The sequence below is a fragment of the Meles meles genome, chromosome 6 (assembly GCF_922984935.1).
Source record: "Meles meles chromosome 6, mMelMel3.1 paternal haplotype, whole genome shotgun sequence".
Classification (NCBI taxonomy): domain Eukaryota; kingdom Metazoa; phylum Chordata; class Mammalia; order Carnivora; family Mustelidae; genus Meles; species Meles meles.
Window position 1 is genome coordinate 90,549,960 of NC_060071.1, and position 18,674 is coordinate 90,568,633.

General features: G+C 37.9%; 1 protein-coding gene and 1 pseudogene across 5 annotated transcripts in view; one reads left to right on the forward strand and one right to left on the reverse strand.

Moving 5' to 3' along the window:
• Nucleotides 1–9,101: 9,101 nt before the first annotated feature.
• MIPOL1 (mirror-image polydactyly 1) overlaps nt 9,102–18,674 on the forward strand; it is a 328,041-nt gene continuing 318,468 nt past the window's right edge. For 3 of the 5 annotated variants that reach the window (XM_046006980.1, XM_046006981.1, XM_046006984.1), the window contains exon 1: nt 9,102–9,336. The gene's annotated coding sequence lies outside the window, so the exon portion shown is untranslated. The remainder of the gene's footprint in view (nt 9,337–18,674) is intronic. The other 2 variants (XM_046006977.1, XM_046006979.1) reach the window with 1 other exon arrangement.
• Nucleotides 16,549–16,676, reverse strand: LOC123945293 (annotated as a pseudogene).

Genomic DNA, 18,674 nt, shown 5'->3' on the forward strand with positions numbered 1-18,674 from the left:
GTTGAAATCAAGAGTCAGACATTTAACCAACAGAGCCACACAGGTGCCCTAGCAGTGGCTATACTATTTTATATATCCAAAGAAATGTAAAGCCTTCCTATTTCTCCACATTTCTCTCAAACTTATTTTCCCTTTTTTTTTTTTAAATTGTAGCCATCCTAATCTGTGTGAGAAGGTGGTATCACATTTGTGACTTTAATTTGTATTTCCTCAATGACCAATGAAGTTGGCTATCTTTTTCACATGCTTGTTGACCGTTCATATATCTTCTTTGGTGAGATATCTATTCCAGTCTATTGCTCATTTTTTATTGGGTTGTCTTTATTACTGTGTTGTAAGAGTTCCTTATATATTCTAGATATTAAACTCTTACCAGATATATGTTTAGCCAATGTTTCTCCAATTCTGTGAGTTGTCTTTCTTGATAATGTCCTTTGATGCACAAAAGTTTTTAATTTTGATGAAATCCAATTTATCTATTTGTTCTTTTGTTCTTTATGCTTTTGGTGCCAAACAAAGAATCCGTTGCCAAATTCAAGGTAATAAAGATTTAATCTGATATTTTCTTGTGTTAGTTTTATAATTTTACCCTTTATTTAGGTTATTGGTCAGTTCTGTGTTAATTTTTGTACAGTTATACCACTGAGATATTGTCGGTTCATTTCCAGACCAACATAGTAGAGCAAATGTCACAATAAAGTCAAATGAACTTTTTGGTTACCCAGTGCATAGAAAAATTATGTTTACATTATACTCTATTAAATGTGCAATAACATTTTGTCCAAAAAAACAACATACATGCATTCATTGAAAAATACTTTGTTGCTAAAAATGCTAACCATCAGGGCACCTGGGTGGCTCAGTGGCTTAAGCCTCTGCCTTCGGCTCAGGTCATGATCTCAGGGTCCTGGGATCGAGTCCCGCATCAGGCTATTTGCTCAGTGGGGAGGCTGCTTCCTCCCTTCTCTCTGCCTGCCTCTCTGCCTACTTGTGATTTCTCTCTGTGTGTGTCAAATAAATAAAAATCTTTAAAAAGAAATGCTAACCATCATCTTTGCTTTCAGCAAGTCATAATCTCTTTGTTGGTAGAGGGTCCTGCCTCAGTGTTAATGGCTGCCGACTGATTAGGGCCATGTTGCTGAAGGTTGGGTGGTTGTAGCAATTTCTTTAAATAAGACAATGACATTTGCCACATATAGCGAATCCTCCTTTCACAAATGATTTCTCCGTAGCATGCAAAGTTCATTGACAGCATTTTAACCACAGCAGATCTTCTTTTAGGATTAAAATCCATCTCTCAAACACTCCTACTGCTTTATCAATTAAGTTTGTGTCCTGTGCTAAATCCTTTGTTTTCATTTCAACAATCTTCACAGCATCTTTATTAAGAGTAGATTCCATCTCAAGAAGCCGCTTCTCTTTTTTTTCTTTTCATCTGTAAGAAGTAACTTATCTGTTAAAGTTTGATCACGAGATTACAGCAAGTTAGTCTCATCTTCAGGCTCCACTTTGAATTCTAGTTTTCTTGCTCTGTCCACCACATCTATAGTTACTTCTTCCACTGAGGTCTTATATCCTTCAAAGTCATCATTGGATGGTTGGAATCAGCTTCTTCCAAGCTCCTGTTAATGTTGATATTTTGACCTCTTCCCATGAATCACAAATATTCTTTTTTTCTAAAAGATTTTATTTATTTATTTGACAGACAGAGATCACAAGTAGGCAGAGAGGCAGGCAGAGAGAGAGGGTGAAGCAGGCTCCCTGCTAAGCAGAGTGCCCAATGTGGGGCTTGATCCAGGACCCCAGGACTATGACCCGAGGCAAAGGCAGAGTCTTTAACCCACTGAGCCACCCAGGCGCCCCAAATCACAAATATTCTTAACGACATCTAGAACAGTGACTCCTTTCCAAAAGGTTTTCAATTTACTTTGCCCAGATCCATCAAAGGAATCACTACCTATGGCAGCTATGGCCTTATAAAATATATTTCTTAAATAGTAAGACTTGAAAGTTAAAAATACTTCTTGATCTGTGGGCTACAAAATAGATGTTGTGTTAGGCATGGAAAAAAAAAACATTAATCTCACTGTATATCTGCCTCAGAGCTCTAAGGCAACCAGGTGCATTGTCAATGAGCTATAATATTTAAAAGAAATTCTTTTTTCTGGGAAGCAGGTCTCAATGATGGCTTAAAATATTTGGTAAACCGTGTTATAAACAGATGCACTATCAGCCAGGTTTTGTTGTTACATTTCTAAAACAGAGGCAAAGTAGATACAGCTTAATTCTTAAGGGCTCTAGGAACTGTAGAATGCTATAAGTGAGCTTTAGCTTCAACTTAATGTCACCAGCTACATTAGACCCTAATAAGAGAGTCAGCCTGTTCTTTGAAGCTTTAGAAGCTAGGCATTGACTTCTATCTATGAAAATCTGAGATGGTATCTTCTTCCATAGGCTGTTTAATTTGCCTTGAAAATTTGTTTAGTGCAGCTGCCTTCATTAATTAGCTAGATCTTCTGGATATCTTGCTGCTTCATCTTGTGCTTTTATGTCATGGAGATGCCTCCTCCTCCTCCTCCTACTACTACTACTTCTACTACTACTACTACTACTACTACTACTACTTCCTCTTCTTCTTCTTCTTCTGATTCCTTTAAAGATCTTATTTATTCATTTGAGAGAGAGTGAAAGAGAGATAGAGAGAGCACAAGCAGGGGGAGAGGCAGAGGGAGAGAGAGAAGCAGACTCCCCAATGAGCTGGAAGTCCAACATGGGACTAGATCCCAGGACCTGGAGATCATGACCTGAGCCAAAAGCAGATGCTCAACCATCTGAGGTACTCAGATGCCCCGATGCCTTCTTTTCTTATACTCAAGCTTTCCTTCTGCAGCTTCCTCATGTCTCTCAGCCTTAATAGAACTGAAGAGAGTTAAGGCCTCGTTCTGGATTAGGCTTTGGTTTAAGGGAATGTTGTGTCTGATTTGATCTTCTATCCAGATCACTATGATTTTTTTCATTTCAGTGATAAAACTGCTTTGCTTTTGTTCATGTATTCCCTGGAGTAGAGCTTTTAATTTCTTTCAAGAACTTTTCCTTTGTATTCATAACTTGGCCTTTTGGCTCTGGAGTCCTAGCTTTCAGCTGATGTTGGCTTTTCATCATGTCTTCCTCACTAAGCTTAATCATTTCTAGCCTTTGATTTAAAGAGAGAGACATGTGACTCTTCAGTTCACTTGAACACTTAGAGGAGATTATAAGATATTAATTGGTATAATTTAAATATTGTTGCATCTCAGGAAATAGGGAGGCCGAGGGAGAGGGATAGAGATGGAAGAATGGCTGGTTGGTGGACTAGTCAGAACATATACAACATTTAATGATTAAATTTGTTTATCTTACATGGGCATGGTTCATGGTGCCCCCAAAATAATTACAGTGGTAACATCAAAGATCATCGATCACAGATCTGAATAACAAATAATGAAAAAGTTTGAAATATTGCAAGAATTACCAAAATATGACAGAGACACAAAGTGAGCAAATGTTGGGAAAATGGCACCAATATACTTACTTGATGTAGAGTTGCCACAAACCTTCAATTTGTGGGCGCCTGGGTGGCTCAGTGGATCAAGCCACTGCCTTTGGCTCAGGTCATGATCTCAGGTTCCTGGGATGGAGCCCCGCATCAGGCTCTCTGCTCCGCAGGGAGCCTGCTTCCTCCTCTCTTTCTGCCTGCCTCTCTGCCTACTTGTGATCTCTCTGTCAAATAAATAAATAAAATCTTAAAAAAAAAAAAAAAACTTCAATTTGTAAAAAAACACACTATCTGTGAAATGCAATAAAGCAAAGTGCAACAAAATGAAGTATGCCTGCTTATAGAGTGAAACAGGCATCCAAACTCATTCATTTGCATATAGTTATCCAGCTATCCCAGCACCATCTGTTAAAGAGACTGTTTTTTTCCCTATTGAATGGTCTTGGTATCCTTGTCAAAAATCAACTGGCAATAGGTATTTGGGTTTCTTTCAGGGCTTTCTATTCTTTCCATTGGTCTATATGTCTACTCTTACGTTTGTACCCCACTTTAATGTCACTTTGGAGTAAGTTTTGAGATCAGAACATGTGCCTCCTTCAGCTTTAACTTTTTCCATATTGTCTTGACTATTTGAGGCCTCTTGCAATTCCATATGAACTTGAGGATTAGTTTAACCATTTATGAGAGAAAGGCCATTCGAATTTTTATAGGGATTGCAATCAATCTGTAGATCACTTTAGAGAGTAGTGCATTTTAGTTGTGTGGTCTTTCAATCTGTGAACTTAGAATACCTTTCCATTTAATTAGGTCTTTAATTTCAGCATTATTTCTGTAGTTTTTAGTGTACAAATCTCCTTGTACAACCCTCCTTGAATATTTATTACTCAGTTTATTCTTTTGGGTGTTGTAGTAAAGTAATTGTTTTATTTCCTTTTTAGATTATTCATTGCTGGTATACAGAAACAATCGATTTTTGTATATTGATCTTGCGATTTACAGCTCTGTTGAATTAATGTATTAATTTTCTGGCAGATTTTTTGAGATTTTTCTCTATATAGAATCATGCCATTTCAAATAAGGATAGTTTTACTTCTTCCCTTCCAATTTGGATGCCTTTATTTCTTTTTCTTGCATAATTGCTCTCTCTAGGATTTCCAGTGCAATAACGAATAGCAGTGATGATATTAGGCATCTTTGTCTTGTTCTTGACCTTAGAGGGAAAGCTTTCAGTCTTTTATCATTGAATGTTATATGTGGATTTTTTCATGAATTTTTTTTTTATCATGTCAAGGCAGTTCCCTTCTATTCCTGTTTTGCTGAGTATTTTATCATAAGAGGAAGTTGAATTTTCTCAACTTTTGTCAATTTTGCTTTTTCTATAATCTATTGAGATGGTCATGTGAGTATTTTTCCTTTGTTATATTAATATAATGTGTTACATGGATTATGTTGAACCACCCTTGTATTTCTAGAATAAATCCCACTTTATTTATGGTATTTAATCCTTTTTAAAAATATTGTATTTATTTATTTATTTAAGGAAAAAGAGAGACAGAAAGAGAGAGTGTCTGAGCAGGGGCAGGAGAGGAGCAAAGGGAGAGAGAGAAAATCTCAAATAGACTCCATGCTGAGCTGGGAGCCTGCCACTGGGCCTGATCCCACCCAGAGATCACAACAAAAATCAAGACTGAGCTACTCAGGTGCCCCCCTGTTTAATCCTTTTAATGTGCTTTTGAATTTGGCTTGATAGTAATGTGGGGGAATTTTGCATCATAAGGGATACTTGTCTGTAGTTTTCTTGTGATAGCTTTGTCTGGATTTGGTGTCAGGATAATGCTGAATTCATAGAGTATATCAGGAAGCATTTCCTCCTCTTCTGTTTTTTGAAAAAGTTTGAGTAAAACTGTTAATTCTTCCTTTAATGCAGGATTTCCCAGTGAAGTCACTTGGTCCTGGATTTATTTTTATTTTAATTATGGATTCAATCTCTACTTGTTATAAGTCTATTCAGATTTTTCTATTTCTTCTAGAGTAAGTTTTGGTAATGTGTGTGTTTCAGGAATGTGTCCATTCCGCCTCATTACTTGTTGGCATGCAAATGTTAGTATTCTCTTATAAATCTTTTAATTTCTGTAAGGTCACTAGTAATGTCCTTACTTTCACTTCCAATTTTATTTACATCTTCACTTTTTTTTTAAATCAATATACTTAAAGTTATGAGAATTTTTAAATATTCAGTTCTCTCGGCTGTAATCTTTATTATTTCCTTCCTTCTGCTGGTTTGGGGTTTTATTTGCTTTTTTTATACTTCCTTAAGATATAAAGTTAAGTTGTTGATTTTGGAAGTCTTTTTTAGTGTAATCATCCACAGCTATGAATTTCCCTCTTAGCACTGCTTTTACTCCATTCCATTACTTTTGGTATGTTGTGTTTTCATGTTCATGTTGCTCAAGGTGTTGTTATGGGTTGGATTGTGTCCCTTCAAAAAAGATGCAAAGTCTAGGTCTAGCCCCCAAGGCATCAGAATAAGACATTATTTAGAAATAAGATCTTTACAGAAAAATTATAATGAAGTCATTAGGGTGTTCCTAATCCAATATGATTATATCTTTATAAAAAAGGGGAAATTTAGAGACAGAGACAGGCATGCACAGAAGGAAGACTATATAAAGAGACATGAAAATGCCACTTGACCATTATGGCCTACAGCATGTTTTGAAATCAGGAGCTGTAAGGCCTCCACTTTGTTCTTTCTCAAGTTTGCTTTGGCTATTCAGGGTGTTTCGTGGTTCCATGTGAATTTTAGGATTTTCCTTTTCTGTTTCTGCAAAAAATAGGATTGGGATTTTGATAGGGATTGCACTGAATCTGTACATCGCTTTGGGTAGTATAGACATTTTAAGAATATTGTCTTCCAATTCACAAATGTGATGTCTTTCCATTTATTTGTATCTTCTTTTAGCAATGTGTTATAGTTTTCAGTGTAAAAGTTACCTCCTCAGTTTAATGCTGAGCCTTTCTTCCTTTCATCCTTATTGATGATAATGTAAATGGATTTTCTTGATTTCCTTTTCAGATTGGTTATTGTTAGTGTATAGAAACACAATTGATTTATATAGATGTAAAATCTTGCTCTGTTTCTCTAAAGAACCCTGATTAAACGCACGTGACATCCTCAGGTACTTGTAAGCATAATTTTTATTCATTATTTTATTTCCAGAACTGATTGTGGAGTACCTGGCACACTGCAAGAAGCTTAAGATACTTGGGGACTAGAAAGCATTCATGATCAGACATTCTTTGGTTCTCTGTAAAGAAAGAGTTCATTTTCTTTTCCCTCTCATCCTTAGCCAAATTTCTGCAAAAGCCCAACTTATAAGAGGGATGAAGGCATAGGCATCTTTGATAATTAGCTTGAGAACAGAAAAGAAGGCTCTAATTGGTCTCTCATTTCCTATAGGCTCGCAACTGTTAGGATAAAGAATAAAGAAATGTGTATATGGGGGCGCCTGGGTGGCTCACCTGTTATGTGTCTGCCTTTGGCTGGGGTTGTGATCCCCGAGTCCTGGGACTGGCCTGCATTGGGTTCCCTGCTCGGAGGAAAGCCTGTTTCTCCCTCTCCCACTCCCCTGCTTGTATTCCCTCTCTCGCTGTCTATGTCAAATAAATAAATAAAATCTTAAAAAAAAATGTGTATATGAGTGACTGTGGTGTGGAAGAGATTTGGGGAAAAATTAGCTACTGAGGTCTGAAACATTCAGGAAAAGAACATTAAAGACTTACTTCGGGTAAGTTAGAGGAAGGGCTAGGGAGAAAAGTCCTAATATTTGAACTCACTGGATACCAAAGGGAGTAAAGTCCTAATGTTTGAACTCACTGGATACCAAAGGGAAAGAAAACGTTTGGTTTTCTTATTACGTGGGAGACTCTTAGCACCCAGATGAGCTTTAAAAAACTAGGGTTAATGTACCTTTACCTAGAGAAAAATAGTATAATCACTTTCTTTAAATTTAAGCTATGAATCCATTATTAGGTTTGAGTTTTCTCAATGTTGTGGTCACTCTCCCCGTTTCTTATCCTTAGCTAGGAAAAGTAAGTTTCTTTCCTTCCTTTTGCACATGCTGAGTTGGCCCTAAACCTTTTCAGAGGACATTCTTGATTGGAGTGCTCTTCCCACATACTCTAACAAATTATACCACTCCTCTTTTTGTCTCATATATTGAGTGGTACTTTGTGTTTGTAAATACTGATTCAGACCTGGACTGAAGTAAGGAAAAAATGTATTTCAAAGCTGAATCTGTAACAAACCTCTTTAGAGCACTGTTCGTTCATTACGCTATAATAGCCAAGAGTCTGGAAATATTATAATCTGTTTTGTTCTGACCATTTTTAAGGAAGATTTTATTTATTTATTTTAGAGAGAGCGAGAGAGCAGGGGGAGGGGCAGAAGGAGAGAGAGAATCCTAAGCAGACCCCTTCTGAGTTCAGGGTCCCCACGGGAGACTTGATGTCAGGACCTAAGATCACCACCCTGCTGAACCAACTGAGCCAGCAGTCACCCCTGTTCCAACCAATTTATATCCATTTTTTTTTGTCTTTTTCATTTCATTTCCTTTTTTTTTTTTTGCACTTACTAAAGTGTAAATTCCTTTCATTAACTTGGGAAACTGTTAACACTTCATAGTATGCCTATTCTCTAAGGGATGTGTAAAAACAAAAACAAAAACAAAACCCCCAAACCCAGAAAACCATTATCATTGCTTAACAAACACCCAGAAGAGTACCAGGCATATCGTATGTACTCAGTAATTATTTGGTGTCTGAAGGAGTTAAGGTGACATTTATAAAAGCAATACCGTTATGTGGTACAAGAAAGTCACATTTGAATTACTAGCTGCTATTTAATTATGCCAGTCCTTTCTTGTTTCAACACAGAGGTACACGAATTGAGGACTTAATTCTTTGTTTAATTCTGGAAGATTCAACATTGTGCCTTTAAAAATTCATTGGTTGAACATAAGCATCCAGATCTCGTTCTACAGCACTTCAGTCAAAACGTTTACTACCTCCAAGTTTTGGTTTGTAAACGTTCCCGGGCTAGGAGTTACGTGTTGCTTTTTGCACACCCAACTGGAATCCACTTCAGCTCTTTCATCCAACCATCACTTCACGACATGCCCCCCTCTCCCCAGTGTCCTCCTACCCCAGACACAGGCAAACCAACCAGGAAACCACAATTCCTCCAGCTTCTTGGAGTGTGCAACCCTCACTCTGAGGCCACAAAACACATTTTTAACCACACGGTTTCCTTCCTCTAGTCCGATTAGGTTTTGTCCGGACAATATTTCGCTCTGGCAAAATGTGCCCGTCGTCTCGGAGCCAACAACCATAGCGTCCTGCCGCTGCAGCCATGAAAAATCACTAAAACAACATTCTTTTTCCTCGAAACCCCTACAAGTACTTTGCAAGCTCCCGGGTCGTCTAGAAGCCCCGCCCCGCGGCTTTGGCGCCGCGGTTTGCGCATGCCCGGTGCGCGCCGCCTACCCTTGTCAGGCGCCCGTTCCGCCTCGGTTCCCCGTGGCACGGGCGAACTGAGTGCGGCTGGCTTCCTCCCTCACGGTCCTCCTCCCGGTCGTTCGCGGGCGCGCGCACCTCCTCAGGCGGTCGGGCCCCAGGGTCAGGAGGCTTCGAGCGAAAAGTCGATTGGCTGACGCGGTGGCCGCGCGTCCGGCCTCAGAAACTCTGGGCGAGCGCGCAGAGTCAGCTCTCCAGGCAGTGCCAGGCACATCTCAGGTAAACAGGTAGGCTGGGAGGTGTGGGTGGCCGGAGAAAAGGAGGGGTGGGCTTAGATTCAGCCCTGGAATGTCCGGCCTCAGCCTCCTTGGCGCAAGAGAAGGGGTTACGCAGAATTTGCACCCGGTGAATGTTGGCCCCGCACGGCCGGGAGTGATGGGGCTCACTCAAAGGTCAGCGTCGTGGAACCCGCAGGTTGTCTTTCTGGGATTATTTCGGCATCCTCCGGTTTCCTATGAGAAGGGTTCAGCAGCTGAGCATTTGTTCAAGGGTGCAGATTTTTGTTTGTTTTTTCCCTTAAGTATCGGTGAGTTGAAGAGTTCAGGTCCTGGCTCAAGCTGTGATTGACTGTGTGTCCTTGAAAGTCACTTAATAATCATTGTGTGTTTCAGTTCTCGTACTTTTAAGTTTCAGCAAAGAGTGCGATGCTTCGCAGAGGGCCGTGCTGTAGAAAGATACTATTGGGATTTTTGGACTGACAGTGTCTCTGAGCCCAAATTTCTCTGGAAGGTGACACCACGCAACAGTATTTGTGAAGTATTTTAAGTTCCAGGGATGGAAGGAACTAGGTAACACAAGGTAACAGCAGCATTATTAGGCAGGATGGTAGAAAAAAAATTTTCCCCCACAAGAACAGGCTTTTTTGAAAAGCTCCTTTGAGCATGTTATGCAGAGTAAATCACTGTGGAAGTAGACAAAGGTAAACCAAAACAAAGGGCCAAACAAAACCACATTTCAAGCCCCCCACCAGGTGACTTTAACGTATTATCATAAATAATTGGCTTTTCAAAGTTTCTCCTTGGGATCTAGTGTGGTACTAACTGAAGATGAAGGTTACATAATCATTGGGGTGTCCTGTGCAATAGTATACCAAGAAAATTAATTAAAATGAAGATGACTTCTACATAAGATAACAAATTAAGTACCCCATTGATGAAAAGTAATGATGGCAAGTCAGAATAATGAAAGGGGGGTGTACACAATTTTCTTTTAAAAGCATAGATTTTATAAAAATCTTCTTAGTGCGTTAATTTTTAGGGTATAATGAACTTAGAGAAAATCATGTAAACCTTAAGTGTACAGCTCACTGAATTTTCACAGTGTACAAACTCATGTTTCCAGTACGTAGATCAAGAAGGAGCATTACTGGGGCGCCTGGGTGGCTCAGTGGGTTAAAGCCTCTGAGTGGGTTAAAGCCTCTGCCTTCAACTCAGGTCATGATCCTGGGGTCCTGGGATCAAGCCCGGCATCATCAGGAGCTGCTTGGGCTCTTTGCTCCACAGGGAACCTGCTTCCCTTCCTCTCTCTCTGCTTGTCTCTCTGCCTACTTGTGATCTCTGTCTGTCAAATAAATAAATAAAATCTTAAAAAAAAAAAGGAGCATTACTTGCATCTTAGAAACCCCACTTCGTGTGACCCATTTCCAAAGGTAACTATTATGTCGAGTTCTAAAGTCATCTATGAATTAATCTGTTATTGACTTTATATAAATGGAATCATACAGTAAATAGTCCTTGAGCCTCACTTTTGCTCAATATTGTATTTGTGAGATTTACACAAATTCTGTAGCAGTAGTTCTTATGCTGTATAGTATTCCATCTAGTTTCTGGTTATTATGAATAGAGCTTCTATGAACATTTTATAAGTACTGTTTGATCCTTGAACAACATGGATTTGTAGGACTGTAGGAGTCCACTTATGCATAGATTTTTTTTATAGTAAATACAGTACACTACTGTAAATGTATATTCTCTTCCTTATGATTTTTTGAACATTTTCTTTATGTTCTAGTGTGTTTCATTATAAAAAATCTAGTATATAATACATAATATAAAGTGTGTATAAATAGACTTTCTGTTGATAAGGCTTCTAGTCAACAGTAGGCTATTATTTTTTTTTAAAAGATTTTATTTATTTATTTGACAGAGAGAAATCACAAGAGAGGCAGGCAGAGAGAGAGGAAGGGAAGCAGGCTCTCTGCTCATCAGCAGAGAGCCCGATGTGGGACTCGATCCCAGGATCCTGAGATCATGACCTGAGCCGAAGGCAGCGGCTTAACCCACTGAGCCACCCAGGCGCCCCAACAGTAGGCTATTATTAATCAAATTTTTAGGGAGTCAAAAGTTAAACTTGGATTTTTCACTGTGTGGGATTGGTGCTTCTAACTCCCACATTATTCAAGGGTCAATTGTATTTTCGTGAATATATATGTACATTTCTGTTGGATATACATATACCTATTGGTGAAATGGCTATATTATAGGGTATATAGGTTTGTATTTTTGGTATACACTACCAAAAATTTTTTCAAATTCGTTGTGTCCGCACTCCTATCAGCATTGCTTAAGAATTCTGGCTCTTCCAAAAACTTGCAACACACAGTGTTGTCTTTTTCATTTTAATCATTCTGGTGGATTTATAGTGATACCACATTGGGGGTTTTCCCTCATTTCCCAAATGACTAGTAATATTTAATACCTCTTCTTGTGTTTGCTTATTTAGGTATCCTCTATTTCAGAGGTCATTAAATTTTCTGTAAGGGGCTAGATAGTAAATATAGGCAGTCCTTGCTTTTGTGGAGTTTCATTTAATGCAGTACTGTGTAAAGCTAGGACTGCTTATATTTTAGACTTTGCAGATCATATACAGTCTCTGTTGTATTTTCTTCCTTCCTCCCTTTTCTTGCTGCTTTCTTTTTTGTTTTTAAAGATTTTTTTTTTTTTTTTTTTTTTTTTTTTTTTGGACAGACAGAGATCACAAGTAGGCAGAGAGAGAGGAGGAAGCAGGCTCCCTGCGGAGCAGAGAGCCCGATGCGGGGCTCGATCCCAGGACCCTGAGGTCATGACCCGAGCCGAAGGCAGCGGCCCAATCCACTGAGCCACCCAGGCACCCCTCTTTTTTTTTTTTAATATATTTTTTTAAGATTTTATTTATTTATTTGACAGAGAGAGATCACAAGTAGATAGAGAGGCAGGCAGAGAGAGAGAGAGAGAGAGAGAGAGGGAAGCAGGCTCCCGCTGAGCAGAGAGCCCGATGCGGGACTTGATCCCAGGACCCTGAGATCATGACCTGAGCCGAAGGCAGCGGCTTAACCCACTGAGCCACCCAGGCGCCCTTCTTGCTGCTTTCTTTCTTCCTTTTTTTCTTTGTTTTTTGCCTGCCTGGTTATTTGCTTGCCTTCCCTCCCTCTCCCTCTTCCTCCCCTCCTCCCTCCCTTCCACCCTCCTTTCTTTCATTCTTGCTTCATAGATTGCTAAGACCTATTGTGTTGAAAAATGACTCTTTAAAAATGACAGTTCAGGGGCACCTGGGTGGCTCGGTCAGTTAAGCGTTCAGCTCTTGATTTCAGCTCTGGTCATGATCTCAGGGTGGTGAGATCAAGCTCCCTGTCAGGCTGCTGCTCAGCAGACAATCTGCTCAAGATACTCTCTCTCCCTCTGCCCCTCCCCCTGCATGTACACTCTTGTGCATTCTCTCTCTCTCTCTCAAATAAATAAATAAATTTTTTTTTAAAAGCTCAATCTTCAGCTCATTGGTGGTGATGAAATTATTAATTGAAAAACTCTAAATACATAATAGTGTTAAATGTTGTGTGCTGTAGTGTTTTGAGATTAACTAATAGTATTAAGCAGCATGTGGTATACCATTTTGGAGTTAAATCTGAAATCTCTAAGCATACTTCCTTTGTTTCTTACCAGTTTTACCTCAAGGCTATTAGCTATTTCAGGTTTCTCTAAACTGTTCTTATTACTCCTACTTTTTCCCATCCCTTTAAAGCTGATGAACAAAAGAGAATTAAGTAGGTGAGAAGAGAAAGGACATACAACTCTTTTCTGATATACTGATATGCTGATAGTCCCTAAAGGCAGGGAAGGGATGAATATCCAAACACGAGTAAACAAGTATAAAAAGCATAAAATTCTTTCTGCAATACTTTGAGATAGTGTTTTTTTTTTTTTAATATTTTATTGATTTATTTGACAGAGAGAGAGATCACAAGTAGGCAGAGAGGCAGGCAGAGAGAGGGGGAAGCCGACTTCCCGCTGAACAGAGATCCCAATGCGGGGCTTGATCCCAGGATCCCGAGATCATGACCTGAGCCGAAGGTAGAAGCTTTAACCCACTGAGCCACCCAGGCGCCCCTGTCTTTTTTTTTTTTTTTTTTTTAAAGATTTTCTTTATTTATTTGACAGAGAGAGAGAGATCATAAGGCAGAGAGAGGGGGGAAGCAGGATCCCTGAGAAGCAGTGAGCCTGATGCAGGGCTTGATCCCAAGACCCTGAGGTCATTACCTGGGCGGAAGGCAGACGCTTAACCCACTGAGCCACCCAGGTGCCCCTGAGATACTGTCTTTTGAGCTGTTCCATTGTGGGATGGCTTGATTAAAATTTATATCTACCTGATTGAATATATTCATAATTTGTAAGGTAATAATAGCCAGTGGCTTGGGCCATGAAACTTAGCTGTGGCATCCCTGCCTGTGGTGGGGGTCCTCTCTTTTTTAGATGTCCCATTGGGCTGTCCAGTTCATCTTCTCTTACTTTGGGCCCCCTGTCCTTCACTCAGTACTAAAAAATATAAAAAAACTTTGGAAAGTGTCAGAACTTTCTTTGACTACTATTTCAGCCTATGTTAACATTTTTAGTTAACAATTTTTTTTAGGTGTTTTATAGAAGTGAATTTAGGAATATATTTAGATATACACTAATACTAATAAGAGACTTAAGGGTAGTCTCCATCAACTTGATCTTTTCTTTGAGATAGATAATTGAGTTTTGGTCATTCTTACTTGATTGTTATGCAAACACAGATTTATGATAAGCCATTAGGCCTAGCTTCCACCACAAACCACTGCTGTCCTGAAGCCTTTCTTACATAGAAATTCTCGATCCAGTTATGCATTTATATACATTTGCTTAAAGATAGATATTCACACATGTCTTGACAAATACAAATACCTTACTGCTTTATGACTGTCACACAAAACAATTGTACTTATATGCACTGTTTTCACCATGCTTCTTGAACCAGGGTTGGAGTCATTACGAGTTATTATGTTGGTAAAGGTTATAAAGTAGACCTCATATAGTAGGGTATTTATGTAGTACAAATGTTTAATGGTACAATATGTCTATCAGTGCAGAGATTGTCATTAGCTTCCTAGAGTACCTACTCCCCTGGACATTGCCTGCATCATATTGTTATTGTGGACCTCTGGGACTCTGTAATTTCCAGGATTCCAGTGGGGACAAACCTTGCCTTTTCTGGGTGCAGTTTCTATTTTTAGACACTTCAGTTAGGTTATATTTAATCTTGTTTTCTTTAAGGTGACTGTATTTCTCTGCTACAACCTGTTATTTGTTGCTTTTATACTTTTAGCAGATTCATTACTAGTATGTCTAAATATCTGGGACTAGGGATGGGCAGAAGATGGCTCATTTTCATCTCATAGGCCACCTACAGAGATATCCTATCTATCTCTGTAGATAGATAGGATATCTCTGTAGATACCCTAACTTTAGGGTTTGTGAAAGAAAAAGGTAATGTATAACATCAATTTTTGCTGCTCTTGGGAGTACTCTCAAATTCTTTTTCTGTTTCTTGGATTTAAACACTATTATAAAGAGGGGATGGGGCTTTTAAGTGCATTTATTGCAAAAGCAACATGCTATATAGTGGAAAGAGCCCTGGGCATAAGAACAGAGTAAGTGTGGTTTACTGCCTCTCTGTATTAACCTTTCCTGGAATTCGGCTGTCTTTTGTAAAATGAGGCATTTTCACCAAATAGCTCTAATCCTTGGTAATTCTTTCCAAAAGACATGGTAAAGAAGCACAGAATTTAGAATTTAAATGATCCTATAGGTCATTTAGGCTATTCTCTCAGGTTTTCTCAGTGAGAACACTGAGGCCTTCAGAGATTATATTTAGTCACATAGTTACTAGAATCCAGTTCTCTTGATTTGTTTCACTTGCCTTTTCCCTAAGTTGCTTGTAAGAGTCAGCCTTCTAAGATAACCCTGGTATTCATCCTCTTGTGTAATCCTTTTACCTTAAGGGTAGACTACCAAGAGGCTCACTTCTAATAGGATATGACAAAAGTAGTGGGATGTCACTTAAAAAGAGATTATGTTACAAGAAACTATAACTTTCTTTTTGCTGGCCCTTTCTTGCTTGCTTACTTTGATGAAACCTATCTGCTATATCATGAGCTGACCTATAGAAGGACTCACCCGTCAAGGGATTGAGGGGAGCCTTTGGCCAATAGTCCACAGAGAAAGTTCAGTAACCCCCTGGGAACTGAATCCTGCCAACAACCACTGAGTGAAGTTAGAAGATCTTGTCCCAGTTAAACCTTGAAATGACTGTAGCAAAGCCAACACCAGATTCCTCAGGATCTGAAATAACAGATGTGTGGTGTTTTAACCTGCTAAGTTTTGGGGTAATTTGTTTAGCAGCAACAATAAGTAATAAACTGCTCTTAGTAATTTTTAATTTTTAATAAATTTTTAACAAAAAGAACATTTTTAATAAAAGAAGCTTTTGTGAACATAACTTGAGTTTTTGTCATTTTAAACATATTTGGGAATATGTTATTTTTACTTTTTAAAAATTAAAATATTAATCACTTGACTGTTCTGTATTTGTTTTAGTTATAATGTAATTGCTGTGTATTTGTTTGATCTCAAAACTGGCAACAATAAAGAGATGATAATACTTCGAAAGCTGGGAATTACTACTTTCGTTCAAGGTTTCATTAAAGTGGATGATTGATGAGACAAATTTACCATAGAACTGCTTTTGGCAGTTGACACAAACACCTTTGATTCAGTTATTGTCTGTATTGAAGGTATTTTTCACTTAGATTGTTTACTGTTCAGGATGTATATACTGAGGCCATCTACTCTTATTTATCTGTAGTTTTGCATTATGGTGATTTGATTGTATATAAATACTATTTTGAGAATTGCCTTTAATATTCCTGGGTTTATAAATTTTGGAAGCTGCTGGAGTACAACAGGGATTATTTTGCTGGAATCCTTAATTCTGAATCTTGTTTTGTTTTCTGTTGAAGTATACAAACATCCCCTCTTCATAATTTTATCTTGGAAATTTTGCTGCTTCCAAATAAGTGTTGAAGCAGAATAAGTGTTGAAAAACTGAAAAAAAATGATAGAAAATACTAGGGAGAAATAAGTAAATAATATATTACTTATAATAAATAAATGACTTAAATAAATAAATGATATAGGTCAGTGAACTTTAAAAACTTTTTTGTGAAATGTAATAATAGCAATAATTGTGACTCGGATAAACCTCATTGGCTACGATACTGCCACTGTGCAAAGCTGGACAGTTAAGTGAATAATTAAAAAGTTAACACCCATGTAACTACCATCAAAATATCTTGAATGGAATAATCATTGAAATGTTTAAGTCCTTGCTTTGTATATGGTTTTGTTTTTTTCATAATGCTTCTGGATATGAATGGGCATGTGTGTGTGAGAGAGAGAGAGAGACAGAGAGATGTGAATACTGTGGTCTGGTGCAATACTTTATATGTCTGTTAGGTGAAATTTGTTAATGCCATTGTTAAAATCTCTTTCCTTACTGATTTTTATGTGTATGTATCTGTGTGTGTGTGCATGTTCGTGTGATTGGTGAATACTGAGAATTTGCAGTGTGTTAAATCTTTGTGTAATCATAGATTTATTTCTTCCTAGTAGTTCTATCATTTTTGATTTATTTATTTTGAAGTCATGTTATTAGGAACATACAACTTTATAGCTGGTCTGTCTTCTTATGAATTGAACCTTTTCCCCCCCACATAGAAGTGTTCCTTTTTATCTCTAGTCATTACTTTGTCTAGGCATTACTAAATGCCTAGACAAATTACTAAATTACTAAATTACTAGACTAAAAAGTCTAGTCTGTTTTTTTAAAAAAAAAACCTTATTTGGAAACAGTTTTAGACTTACTGAAAAGTTGCAGAAATAGTAGAGATTTCCTGTAAACTCTTCACCCTACTACTAATGTTAACACAATGCATGATCATAGTATAATGATCAAAGCCAAGAAATTAATATTGCTACAATATTATTCACTAAATTATACACTTTATCCAAGTATTACCATTTTTTCCATTAATTTTTTGTTCTAGGACGCAATCCAGATCCTATGTTGCATTTAGTTATCGTGTTTCCTGAGTCTTCTCCCATCCATGACCTCTTTTGAATTTTGATATAGCTGTGACAGCCTTCTTTCGGTTAATGTGTGCATAGAATTAGACTTTTAAAAATTCGGTGGGACATCTTTGTGGACAAATGGAGCATTTGGTAACTGGATCATTAAATGCATTTGTATTTTATAGTATTCAATTTTAAATTTTCAGTTGTGAAAATTATATATGCTTTAACCATTCTTTTGTAGAAGCTATTGCATCTTGGAATGTATCTTTTCAGACCTTTTTGCATTTCCTTACGTGCATGTGTGTGTGTGTGTGTGTGTGTGTGTACCCAAACACATGGTTTTGCTTGTTTGCTTTTTTATTTTAATAAGACAATGGTAATGCTTTATTATTTTATAACACCCCTTTCATTTAGTAATATTTTATACATCTTTCTATGTCAGTGTATATTACACACAACATAGTGTTGATAGTGTGTGTGTGTGTGTGTGTGTGTGTACACCATAGTTTGTTTAACTAGACCCTACCTGGTAGATATTTATGCTGTTTCCAATTTTTTAATGGTATAAACAGCACTGTCATACATATTCTCATATGTATAATTTTTTTTAAAGATTTATTTATTTGATAGAGATTACAAGTAGGCAGAGAGGCAGGCAGAGAGAGAGAGAGAAGAGGAAGCAGGCTCCCCGCTAAGCAGAGAGCCCGATGCGGGGCTCGATCCCAGGACCCTGGGATCATGACCTGAGCTGAAGGCAGAGGCTTTAACCCGCTGAGCCACCCAGGCGCCCCTCATATATATAATTTTGAACCCTTTGCTAGAACATAGATTTTTAGGAGTAGAATTGTGGAATCAGAGTTTGCAACATTTAAAGCTTTAATTGACATTGTGGGATGTTCTTGTTATTTTTTAATGGCATAGCTTTTATAAAAATTTATGCTTTTTATAAACTCTTTCAAGCAACATAAAAAGGTGACTATGAAACATTACCCCCAATTCTATCACCCAACCAAAGCAACCTTCATTAAAAATCAGGTGTATAGCATTCTCTTTCTGTTCCTAAGAGTGATCAATATTGAAAAACAAACAAAAAAGCCTGCCTGTAGCACATGTTTGTGAAATTTCATAGCACCAAGAATGAAAAAAAAAAAAAACAAAAC